This window comes from Arachis stenosperma, chromosome 1 (assembly GCF_014773155.1).
Source record: "Arachis stenosperma cultivar V10309 chromosome 1, arast.V10309.gnm1.PFL2, whole genome shotgun sequence".
Classification (NCBI taxonomy): Eukaryota; Viridiplantae; Streptophyta; class Magnoliopsida; order Fabales; family Fabaceae; genus Arachis; species Arachis stenosperma.
In genome coordinates, this window is record NC_080377.1 from 114,585,317 (window position 1) to 114,597,754 (window position 12,438).

The window sequence follows — 12,438 nt, forward strand, 5'->3', positions numbered from 1 at the left end:
CACCTTGTCTGTGGTATTCCGAGTAGGATTCCGTTCATGAATGACTGTGACGTGCTTCAAACCTGTAACCTGCTGGGCGTTAGTGACAGACGCAAAAGAGGGATTCTATTCCAGTAGGGGAGGGAACCAACCGGTGATTGGCCGTACTGTGACAGAGTGCGTGAGCATTAGCTTTCACTGCGAGGATGGGATGTAGCTATCAACCATGGGTGATGCCTCCAGACTGGTTAGCTGTGCGAGTGACAGCCGCATAGGATATTTCCCCGTGAGGATTGAAAGTAGCCACAGTTGATGGTGAACCCCTATACAAAGCTTGCCATGGAAAGGAGTAAGAAGGATTGAGTAGAAGGAATAGGAGAGCAGGCGTCCGAGAGCTCTACAGCACCTCCATTCCACTTATCTGAAATTCCCACCAATGAATCTACATAAGTATTTCTATCTCTTTTATTATTTATTTTCTTATTTCTATTTACGAAACCCATAAATCAATATTTAATCTGCCTAACTGAGATTTACAAGGTGACCATAGCTTGCTTCATACCAACAATCTCTGTGGATTCGACCCTTACTCACGTAAGGTTATTACTTGGACGACCCAGTACACTTGCTGGTTAGTTGAACGGAGTTGTGAAAGAAGGTCAATTTCTAAAAGGAATAATTTCACAATGATGCCAAAAGGCACAAAATAGGAATCACAATTTCGTCCACCATCGATCCCACAGGGATTGATGGATCAAGCAACTTTAGTGGGTGATTAGTTTAGTCAAGCTAACATTGAGTGAATTGTGTGAAGTGTAGCCAACAGAAAGTAAATGGCAGAAATCTTAAAGATGCAGAAAGTAAATTGGCAAGTAACTTAAAGAGCAAGAAATGTAAATTGCAAGAATCTTAAATGACAAGAAATGTAAATTGCATTAAATGTAAATGGGGAGTGGGTGCTGGAAATTAAAGGAAGCAATAAATCAAGCAACTTAAAATTTAAATTGCAGGCAGAATAAAAGGATTTTGGGAGCTGGGATTCAAGAAATTCAACAAGAGAATGTAAGGAGCAATCAAGCAGAAAAGTAACTTGCAACAAATCTTAAACAGAAAGCAGAATTGCTTGAAGAAGCAAACAGAAATTAAATTCAGTTTAATTGCCAAATGAGATTGAAGATCTCAGGAAATCAAAGAGACTAGAAAACAAGTCTAGATCTCAATTCCTTCCTTGATCCAACCAAGAACGATTGCAGAAGAGAAGAAAGATGAAAGCAGTAAAAGAAACTTCAGATCCAATTTCTCAATTTCCTCAATTATGCAGAAGAACACAAATGAATTTCAGATCAAAGATTGGAACAGAATTCCTCCAACCTCAATCCAAAATTTCAAAACAAGAGAAAGACTAAAGAGAGAGCTCTCTAATGGAGCAAGCCTTTTCCCTCCAATCGAGCTCCTATTAATGCCTTTATATAGGCTTTACAAAATGAAAAATGAAAATGAAATTAAAACAAATTACAAAAATGAAAATCCTAATTTAATTGATCCATGTGCCTTTGAGTGATGATGTGGGCTTTGCTTGCTTTGGATTTGAGGAGAAATGGGTTTGGTTGGCCTTGATTCAATTTGGAGAGGAATTGAATTTAAATGGAATTTTGGTTGGATTTTGGCCCATGAGTGTTTGCTCCCAGGAGGCTGCCCTGCCCTTGTGGAGGGCAGGGCAGGATTTGGTGCTTGGTGCGTGCGTGGTGCGGGCGTGGTGCAGGCTTGGTGCGCAGGATGCTGCCCTGCCCTCGCGGAGGGCAGGGCAGAAAAAGTTGGTGCGCCAGATTGATGCCTTGGTGCGCTGCTGGTGCTGCCAGATGATGCTGTGGTGCGCCAGAATTGTGCCTTGGTGCGCCAGATGCATGCCACAACAAAATGCTGCCCTGCCCTCGCGGAGGGCAGGGCAGTGTTTCCACTTTGACGTCCCGAGTTCGAAACTTGGATGCTACACACGCTACCCATTTTCCTTGGCTTTCTTGGTACCAAGTGAAGCTTAATTCCTTGCTTCCTCATGGTCCCGTATTCAACTCTTGTGGCAAGCATTGTAGGCAGCAATTTTCCTTGATTTTCCATGAAGAGCACGACATTGCCCTGCTCTCCAAGAGGGCAGGGCAGAAAATTGAGCGCTACTTTGTTTTGGGGTGAGGCTCCAGCTTCGAGCCTTGGTGGAAGCACTTTGGTTTATTTTCGCTTATTTTTGGCCCTTAAAGATGCCTTTCACTCATGCCCCATTTGTGCGCCAAATATGAATTGTTATATATCGTTGGAAAGCTCGGAATGTCAGCTTTCCAACGCAACTGGAAGCACATCAATTGGACGTCTGTAGCTCAAGTTATAGCTCTTTAAAGGAGGCATGGTCATGCTGTGAGCGCCCAGATTTTACCTTAGCGAAAATTCTTGCTTCCAACCTCACTTTGCATCACGATTCTGCCCTGCCCTTGGCAAGGGCAGGGCAGTGTGCGTGCTGGTTGCTTTCTTCTTTGATTTTGTCATGGACCACGCTTTTAAAAGTGTGGCCTAAAGCTCCAAAGTATACCCCAACTTCAAAGTGTGTCACAAAGCTCTTTTTTTCTCCTTTTTTTGTGCTTCTTTGCTTCTTTTTCTTTTTATTTCCTACAAGACTTATAAAATTAAAAGATCAAGGAAATCTATCATTTAAGTACAAAAGCATTCAATATTTAAGCACAATTTATCAATTTCTTGTATGAAAAAGCATAGAAATATAGGTATATGATGACTTGTCATCAATATTCTTGGTGCTCCACCATTAGTTGTCCCATGTTGGAACTCAATTCTCCTAGGGAGGTGTTGATTTGCTCCTAATAGTTTTGTGGAGGAAAGTGCATCCCTTGAAGGTATCTCAGGGATTTCATGATGAGTGGGATCTCTTGTTTGCTCCATCCTTTTCTTAGTGATGGGCTTGTCCTCATCAATGAGGATGTCTCCCTCTATGTCAATTCCAACTGAATAACAGAGGTGACAAATGAGATGAGAAAAGGCTAACCTTGCCAAGGTAGAGGACTTGTCCGCCACCTTATAAAGTTCTTAGGCTATAACCTCATGAACTTCTACTTCCTCTCCAATCATGATACTATGAATCATGATGGCCCGGTCTATAGTAACTTCGGACCGGTTGCTAGTGGGAATGATTGAGCGTTGGATAAACTCCAACCATCCCCTAGCCACGGGCTTGAGGTCATGCCTTCTCAGTTGAACCGGCTTTCCTCTTGAATCTCTCTTCCATTGAGCGCCCTCTTCACAAATGTCTATGAGGATTTGGTCCAACCTTTGATCAAAGTTGACCCTTCTAGTGTAAGGGTGTTCATCTCCTTGCATCATGGGCAAGTTGAATGCTAGCCTTACATTTTCCGGACTAAAATCTAAGTATTTCCCCTGAACCATTGTAAGATAATTCTTTGGATTTGGGTTCACACTTTGATCATGGTTCTGGGTGATCCATGCATTGGCATAGAACTCTTGAACCATTAAGATTCTGACTTGTTCAATGGGGTTAGTAAGAACTTCCCAACCTCTTCTTCGGATCTCATGTCGGATCTCCGGATATTCACTCTTTTTGAGTTTGAAAGGGACCTCGGGGATCACCTTCTTCATGGCCACAACTTCATAGAAGTGGTCTTGATGCACCCTTGAGATGAATCTCTCCATCTCCCATGACTCGGAGGTGGAAGCTTTTGCCTTCCCTTTCCTCTTTCTAGAGGTTTCTCCGGCCTTAGATGCCATAAATGGTTATGGAAAAACAAAAAGCAATGCTTTTACCACACCAAACATAGAAGCTTTGCTCGTCCTCGAGCAAAAGAAGGAAGAAGAGAGTAGAAGAAGAAGAAATAGAGGAAATGGAGGGGGGCTTTGTGTTTCGGCCAAAGGGAGAGAAGTAGTGTTTAGGTTGTGTGAAAATGAGGTGGTGAAGATGGGTTTATATAGGAGTGGGGAGGGGGTGTATGGTTCGGCCATTATGGGTGGATTTGGGATGGAAAGTGGTTTGAATTTGAATGGTGAGGTAGGTGGGGTTTTATGAAGGATGGATGTAAGTGGTGAAGAGCATAGTGGGATTTGATAGGTGAGGGGTTTTTGGGGAAGAGGTGTTGAGGTGATTGGTGAATGGGTGAAGAAGAGAGAGAGTGGTGGGGTAGGTGGGGATCCTGTGAGGTCCACAGATCCTGAGGTGTCAAGAAAAATTCATCCCTGCACCAAGTGGCGAGCAAAAATGCTCTTTATGCCAACTCTGGCGTTAAACACCGGGCTGGTGCCCATTTCTGGCGTTTAACGCCAGCTTCTTCACCTTTCCTGGTGTTTAACGCCAGTCTGGTGCCCCTTTCTGGCGTTAAACACCCAGAATGGTGCCAGACTGGGCGTTAAACGCCCATTTGCTGCCCTTACTGGTGTTTAAACGCCAGCAAGGTTTTCCTCCAGGGTGTGCTATTTTTTTTTCTGTTTTTCATTCTGTTTTTGCTTTTTCAATTGATTTTGTGACTTTCCATGATCATCAACCTACAGAAAACATAAAATAACAAAGGAAATTAGATAAATATAACATTGGGTTGCCTCCCAACAAGTGCTTCTTTAATGTCAGTAGCTTGACAGTGGGCTCTCATGGAGCCTCACAGATACTCAGAGCAATGTTGGAACCTCCCAACACCAAACTTAGAGTTTGAATGTGGGGGTTCAACACCAAACTTAGAATTTGGTTGTGGCCTCCCAACACCAAACTTAGAGTTTGACTGTGGGGGCTCTGTTTGACTCTATTTTGAGAGAAGCTCTTCATTCTTCCTCTCCATGGTTACAGAGGGATATCCTTGAGCCTTAAACACAAAGGATTCTTCATTCACTTGAATGATCAATTCTCCTTTGTCCACATCAATCACTGCCTTTGCTGTGGCTAGGAAGGGTCTGCCAAGGATGATAGATTCATCCATGCACTTCCCAGTCTCTAGGATTATGAAATCAGTAGGGATGTAATGGTCTTCAACTTTCACCAGAACATCCTCTACAAGTCCATAAGCTTGTTTTCTTGAGTTGTCTGCCATCTCTATTGAGATTTTTGCAGCTTGTACCTCAAAGATCCCTAACTTATCCATTACATAGAGAGGCATGAGGTTTATGCTTGACCCTAGGTCACACAGAGCCTTCTCAAAGGTCATGGTGCCTATGGCACAAGCTATTGAGAACTTCCCAGGGTCCTGTCTCTTTTGAGGTAATTTCTGCCTAGACAAGTCATCCAGTTCTTTAGTGAGCAAAGGAGGTTCATCCTCCCAAGTCTCATTACCAAATAATTTGTCATTTAGCTTCATGATTGCTCCAAGGTATTTAGCAACTTGCTCTTCAGTGACATCTTCATCCTCTTCAGAGGGAGAATACTCATCAGAGCTCATGAATGGCAGAAGTAAATCCAATGGAATCTCTATGGTCTCATTATGAGCCTCAGATTCCCATGGTTCCTCATTAGGGAACTCATTAGAGGTCAGTGGACGTCCATTGAGGTCTTCCTCAGTGGCAATCACTGCCTCTTCCTCCTCTCCAAGTTCGGTCATGTGGGTCATGTTAATGGCCTTGCATTCTCCTTTTGGATTCTCTTCTGTATTGCTTGAAAGAGTACTAGGAGGGAGTTCAGTAATTTTCTTGCTTAGCTGTCCCACTTGTGCCTCCAAATTCCTAATGGAGGACCTTGTTTCAGTCATGAAACTTTGAGTGGTTTTGATTAGATCAGAGACCATGGTTGCTAAGTCAGAGTGGTTCTGCTTAGAATTCTCTGTCTGTTGCTGAGAAGATGATGGAAAAGGCTTGCCATTGCTAAACCTGTTTCTTCCACTATTATTGTTGTTGAAACCTTGTTGAGGTCTCTGTTGATCCTTCCATGAGAGATTTGGATGATTTCTCCATGAAGGATTATAAGTGTTTCCATAGGGTTCTCCCATGTAATTCACCTCTTCCATTGAAGGGTTCTCAGGATCATAAGCTTCTTTTTCAGATGAAGCATCCTTAGTACTGCCTGGTGCAGCTTGCATTCCAAACAGACTTTGAGAAATCATATTGACTTGTTGAGTCAATATTTTGTTCTGAGCCAATATGGCATTCAGAGTATCAATCTCAAGAACTCCTTTCTTCTGATTCGTCCCATTGTTCACAGGATTCCTTTCAGAAGTGTACATGAATTGGTTATTTGCAACCATTTCAATGAGTTCTTAAGCTTCTGCAGGCGTCTTCTTCAGATGAAGAGATCCTCCAGCAGAGCTATCCAATGACATCTTGGACAGTTCAGACAGACCATCATAGAAGATACGTATGATGCTCCATTCAGAAAGCATGTCAGAAGGACACTTTCTGATCAATTGTTTGTATCTTTCCCAAGCTTCATAGAGGGATTCACCTTCCTTCTGTCTGAAGGTTTGGACTTCCACTCTAAGCTTACTCAATTTTTGAGGTGGAAAGAACTTTGCCAAGAAGGCATTGACTAGCTTTTCCCAAGAGTTCAGGCTTTCTTTAGGTTGCGAGTCCAACTATATCCTAGCTCTGTCTCTTACAGCAAAAGGGAATAGCATAAGTCTGTAGACCTCAGGGTCAACCCCATTAGTCTTGACAGTGTCACAGATTTGTAAGAATTCAGCTAAAAACTGATGAGGATATTCCAATGGAAGTCCATAGAACTTGCAATTCTGTTGCATTAGAGAAACTAATTGAGGCTTAAGCTCAAAGTTGTTTGCTCCAATGGCAGGGATAGAGATGCTTCTCCCATAAAAGTCAGGAGTAGGTGCAGTAAAGTCACCCATCACCTTCCTTGCATTGTTGGCATTGTTGTTGTTTTCGGCTGCCATGGGTTCTTCTTCTTTGAAGATTTTTGTTAGGTCCTCTACAGAGAGTTGTGCCTTAGCTTCTCTTATCTTTCGCTTCAAGGTCCATTCAGGTTCAGGGTCAGCCTCAACAAGAATGCTTTTGTCTTTGCTCCTGCTCATATGAAAGAGAAGAAAACAAGAAAATATGGAATCCTCTATGTCACAGTATAGAGATTTCTTGAGGTGTCAGAGGAAAAGAAAAATAGAAGGAAGAGGTAGAAGAATTCGAACTTATCAAGAAAGATGGAGTTCGAATTGTGCATTAAGGAGCAGTGTTAGTCTATAAATAGAAGGATGTAAAAAGAGGGGAAGAAATTTTCGAAAATAAATTAAAAAGATTTTAAAATATTTTGAAAAATTGAAGAATGATTTTCGAAAAATATGATTGGGAAAGAAATAAAGTGATCTTTGAAAAAGATTTTGAAATTAGAAATAAAAAAGATGTGATTGAAAACTATTTTGAAAAAGATGTGATTAATAAGATATGATTGAAAAGTCATGGTTTTAAAAAGATATGATTGAAAAGATATGATTGAAAAACAATTTAAAAAGATTTGATTTTGAAAATTAATGACTTGGCTAACAAGAAATTTAAAAGATATGATTCAGACGTTAAACCTTTCTCAACAGAAAAGGCAACATACTTGAAATGTTGAATCAAATCATTAATTGTTAGCAAGTATTTTTGAAAATGGAAAGAAATTGATTTTGAAAAAGATTTGATTGAAAAGATATGATTTGAAAAAGATTTGATTTTGAAAAATTTTGAAATCTTAAAAAAATTTGAATTAAAAACAAAATCTTCCCTTTTGTGCCATCCTGGCGTTAAACGCCCAGAATGGTATCCATTCTGGCGTTTAACGCCAAAAACTCACCCCTTTTGGGCGTTAAACGCCCAGCCAGGCACCCTGGCTGGCGTTTAAACGCCAGTTTTCCTTCTTCACGGGGCGTTTTGAACGCCCAGCTTTTTCTGTGTAATTCCTCTGCTGTATGTTCTGAACCTTCAATTCTCTGTATTATTGACTTGAAAAGACACAAATTAAATTTTTTTTTGAATTTTTAATGATGAGGAATAATCAAAATGCCACTAAGATCAAATAAACAATGCATGTAAGACACCAAACTTAGAAGTTTGTATACTACTGACACTAACAAATTGAGAATGCATATGAGAAACAACAAAACACTCAAGACAAGAGAATTTAAAGATCAGAGTAAGGAAATCATCAGGAACAACTTGAAGATCAATAAAGACACATGATTGAATTCGAAAAAATGCAAGAAGAATAGAAGCATGCAATTGACACCAAACTTAAAATGAGACACTAGACTCAACAAGAAACATAAAATATTTTTGGTTTTTATGATTTTGTAATTTTTTTGGATTTTTTGGAAATTGAGTAAAAAAGAAAATAAGGATATCAAAATTCTTAATGAGAATTCCAGGAATCATGCAATGTTAGTCTAAAGCTTCAGTCTAAAGAAATTAGACATGGCTAGCCAAGCTTCAGTAAGACATTGCATTCAAGAGCTAAATTGATGAGAATCAATCAGCTTTGGTGATGATAAGAACATCACCTTGAAACACTAGAATTCATTCTTAAGAACTCTGAAGAAAAATACCTAATCTAAGCAACAAGATGAACCGTCAGTTGTCCAAACTCAAACAATCCCTGGCAACGGCGCCAAAAACTTTGGTGCACGAAATTGTGATCATCAATGGCGCCATCAACATGGTACGCTCAATTGCAATCTCAACTCTTTATCACAACTTCGCACAACTAACCAGCAAGTGCACTGGGTCGTCCAAGTAATAAACCTTACGCGAGTAAGGGTCGATCCCACGGAGATTGTTGGTATGAAGCAAGCTATGGTCATCTTGTAAATCTTAGTCAAGCGGATTCAAATGTTTATGTAGGATTAATAATAAAACATAAAATAAAGATAGAGATACTTATGTAATTCATTGGTGAGAATTTTAGATAAGCGTATGAAGATGCTTTGTCCCTTCCGTCTCTCTGCTTTCCTACTGTCTTCATCCAATCCTTCTTACTCCTTTCCATGGCAAGCTATATGTTGGGCATCACCGTTGTCAGTGGCTACAGTCCCGTCCTCTCAGTGAAAATGTTCAACGCGCTCTGTCACAGCACGGCTAATCATCTGTCGGTTCTCAATCAGGATGGAATTGAATCCAGTGATTCTTTTGCGTCTGTCACTAACGCCCAGCCTTCAGGAGTTTGAAGCTCGTCACATTCATTCAATCCTTGAATCCTACTCAGAATACCACAGACAAGGTTTAGACCTTCCGGATTCTCTTGAATGCCGCCATCAATTCTAGCTTATACCACGAAGATTCCAATTAAGAGATCCAAGAGATATCCACTCAATCGAAGGTAGAACGGAGGTGGTTGTCAGGCACACGTTCATAGGTGAGAATGATGATGAGTGTCACGGATCATCACATTCATCAAGTTGAGGAAGAAGTGATATCTTCGAACAAGAATAAGCCGATTTGAATAGAAGAACAATAGTAATTGCATTAATACTCGAGGTACAGCAGAGCTCCACACCTTAATCTATGGTGTGTAGAAACTCCACCGTTAAAAATACATAAGAACAAGGTCTAGGCATGGCCGTGAGGCCAGCCCCCAAAACGTGATCAAAAGATTCAAAGATCTAAAGATGAAAATACAATAGCAAAAGGTCCTATTTGTAGAGAAGTAGTACCTTAGGGTTTACAAAGATGAGTAAATTACATAAAAATCTATTTCCGGGCCCACTTGGTGTGTGCTTGGGCTGAGCATTGAAGCTTCTATGTGTAGAGACTTTTCGTGAAGTTAAATGCCAGCTTTTGTGCCAGTTTGGGCGTTTAACTCCCATTCTTGTGCCAGTTCTGGCGTTTTACGCCAGAATTCTTGAGCTGATTTGGAACGCCTGTTTGGGCCATCAAATCTCAGGCAAAGTATGGACTATTATACATTGCTGGAAAGCCCAAGATGTCTAATTTTCAACGCAATTAATAGCGCGCCAATTAGGTTTCTGTAGCTCCAAAAAATCCACTTCGAGTGCAGGGAGGTCAGAATCCAACAGCATCTGCAGTCCTTTTCAGCCTCTGAATCAGATTTTTGCTCAGGTCCCTCAATTTCAGCCAGAAAATACCTGAAATCACAGAAAAACAGACAAACTCATAGTAAAGTCAAGAAAAGTGAATTTTAACTAAAAACTAATAAAAATATAATAAAAACTAACTAAAACATACTAAAAACAATGCCAAAAAGCGTATAAATTATCCGCTCATCAATCATCTACCCTTTTTCTTGCATAAAAATGACCATAAAAGAGGCATAATCTTATTTTATCATTGAAATTCATACGTTAATTAATGAATATCATAGTACATTGCTTTGAAATGAGTTTGTGCTGAATATCAGATGGAGAAGACATCAAAAATGAGAAAGAAAATAACAAAACAAGTGGGGCGTGTGAAGCAGGCATGCCACTTGGAACAAACACCACAAAAATGTATTGGCGTGGCACGCCAGAAGCTGGGCGTGGTACGCTGGTACAACATTCCAGAGAGCAAAAATGAAGACCATCAAAGGGGCGTGGCACGCCAGAAACAGGGCGTGGCACGTCAATTCGTTACTAGAAGAACCATCACTATGGCGTGCCACTTTGTGTCGAAGGCGTGGCACGCCAACCGCAGAGTTCACTTGGGCGTGCTACTTGAGGACCAAGGCATGGCACGCCAAGCCTATGAGACCCACAATTGAATGGGCGTGCCACTTGAGAAACAAGGCGTGGCACGCCAGTGAACAAGGAGACAATGCAAAAGCTCGGCGTGCCACTTGGTATCGAAGGCGTGGCACGCCAGCTCAAGAAGTCCCACTAAGGCGTGCCACTTGAGTGATGAGGCGTGGCATGCCAGCACCTAAAGAGGCCAAATAAAGCTGGGCGTGCCACTTGGTATCGAAGGCGTGGCACGCCAGCTCAATCATCTCACTTTGGCGTGCCACTTGAACATCCAGGCGTGGCATGCCAATCTCTAGGACCATGGCAAATGAAGGGCGTGACACGCCAGTCTCATGACGTGGCACGCAGGTAGTGCTTTCCAGAGGAGGAATTAAAGGGCTAGTGAACTCAGGCGTGCCACTTGGGAGATCAGGCATGGCATGCAAGGAAGATGATGGAGCAAATGAAGGGCGTGACACGCCAGTCTCATGGCGTGGCACGCTGGTAGTATTTTCCAGAGAGGAAGAAGAGGAGCCAATGAACTCAAGCGTGCCACTTGGATGACAAGGCGTGGCATGCCATCAAGAGTGTGAAGCTTTAAGAAGGGCGTGGCACGTCAGACCTTGGGCGTGTCACGTTGGTACAAATTTCCAAAAGCATGGAGATAAGGAAGATGACCTTGGGCGTGCCACTTGGTGTCGAAGGCGTTGCACGCCAGGTTACTTGGCCATGTAAAATGTCCTGGGCGTGCCACTTTGGCTCGAAGGCGTGGCAAGCCAGGGGTTAAACAGAGGACGGCGTGCCACTTGAATGAAGAGGCGTGGCACGCCAAATCAGAAACAGAAGGAGGGTGACACGCCAGAGAAGCGCCAGTCACACGCCAGCTGAAAGATCACGTTTGTTGAGTTTCTTTTCCCTCCAAATTGTAATTTTCTTCACTTTTGTAATTTTTCTTTATTTTCTATATCTAGGAGTAGTATAAATACCCTTGAAAGTATTGAAAAAGGGTTAGCAAGTCACAGAGTTTAGTTTTGGGGATTTCACTTTTACTTTCCACACTTCATCTCTTCCATCTTTTGTACTTTCTCTTTGAGATATAAGTAGCTAAATTCCCTCTCATTGAGATAGGGAGCTCTATTGTACTTGATGGATTAATGATAGTAAATTTTTTCTTCTCTTTAATTAACTTGAAAAAGAGATTGAATGCAAAATGGGTTTCATGGGAACCCTGGAAAAGGAAAAATGAAACAATGCTAGAAATCCCTTCTCACAATTGAGTAGAATCTGGGTTTTGGTGTTTGGATATAGTGACATACAATCCTCCCTCTACTTGGACCTATGATGATGTGTGTTATAATCAGGGACCAAGCATATCTCTCTTCATGAGCAATTAGACCAAGGAATTGGCTATTGATCAAGATCTGAGAGATTGAGTCACCAAGGGATTGGGGCTCAATCAATCATGATTGCCAAGAGGTCAATGAGTTGCATGATTGAAGAGGATATGAGCTGGATTTAATCCAAAGAGACAATATCTCCTAATCCCAATGAATTTCCCCATTAGTATCTCTCCCATTCTTTTATAGCTTTACTTACATTTTGCAAAATCCCATTCCCCTTTACATTCCTGTTATTTCCATTTTTGCAGTTTATTGCTTTCTTTTATTCCTTTGCCATTTATGTTCCTGCCATTTATAATTCTGTACTTACAATTTATCCTGTTGAGCTTGACTAATTCACCAATTGATTAAAATTGCTCAAATCTATCAATCTCTGTGGATACAATCCCACTCACTGAGGATGGGTAAGGTAAACTAGAAATGACATCTACCTTTGC

The 12,438-nt window shown here is 41.3% G+C and overlaps 1 non-coding gene across 1 annotated transcript; it reads left to right on the forward strand.

Annotated features, from left to right (window-relative positions):
* Positions 1-6,338: 6,338 nt before the first annotated feature.
* LOC130950142 (small nucleolar RNA R71) lies at positions 6,339-6,446 on the forward strand. The gene has a single exon (XR_009073529.1). It is a non-coding gene; the product is annotated as a small nucleolar RNA R71 (small nucleolar RNA).
* The last annotated feature ends 5,992 nt before the right edge of the window (positions 6,447-12,438 follow it).